Source organism: Pygoscelis adeliae, unplaced genomic scaffold (genome assembly GCF_000699105.1).
Source record: "Pygoscelis adeliae isolate BGI_AS28 unplaced genomic scaffold, ASM69910v1 Scaffold432, whole genome shotgun sequence".
NCBI classification, from domain to species: Eukaryota; Metazoa; Chordata; class Aves; order Sphenisciformes; family Spheniscidae; genus Pygoscelis; species Pygoscelis adeliae.
Genome location: NW_008824289.1, coordinates 96,139 through 96,776, shown reverse-complemented (window position 1 = coordinate 96,776; position 638 = coordinate 96,139).

Sequence of the window (638 nt, the reverse complement as noted above, 5' to 3'; positions counted from 1 at the left end):
AGCCCCTGCCCTGTGGAGCACGTGAGGCCACACAGCCCCCGGGAGCCTGGCCAGGACGCTGCCCGCTGCCCGCAGTTTTGGTGGAGCCCTGCAAGGAGCCGTGCTGGTTTTCCAGGCCCCCCCCCGCCACAGCCCACACAAGGCACCAACTACCAGCCGCTGGGACGGCCACGGCTTAAACAGCGATGTGGGCATGCAGATAGGTTAATGTTTGTGTAAACATACATTGGAAGGCGATTAAATATGTATTGGACATTTGCAAATGCATGTTAATCACCTAGTTAGTCAGCCCACACAAGGCACCAACTACCAGCCGCTGGGACGGCCACGGCTTAAACAGCGATGTGGGCATGCAGATAGGTTAATGTTTGTGTAAACATACATTGGAAGGCGATTAAATATGTATTGGACATTTGCAAATGCATGTTAATCACCTAGTTAGTGCTTGCGCTTGCTCTGTGAGTTATTTACCCCACTGAACCGTTACAGCACTGGTCAATCAGATGCTTCTTTCTCTGCCTAACCGAGCAGGAGCCCCTCGCCAGAGCCGCAGCCGGGCTGGAGGGGCGGCACGTGGTGACGGGGGCTAGCCCCGTCCCGCCCGGGGCAGGGACAGGGGCTGGGGGGGGCCGGGGAGG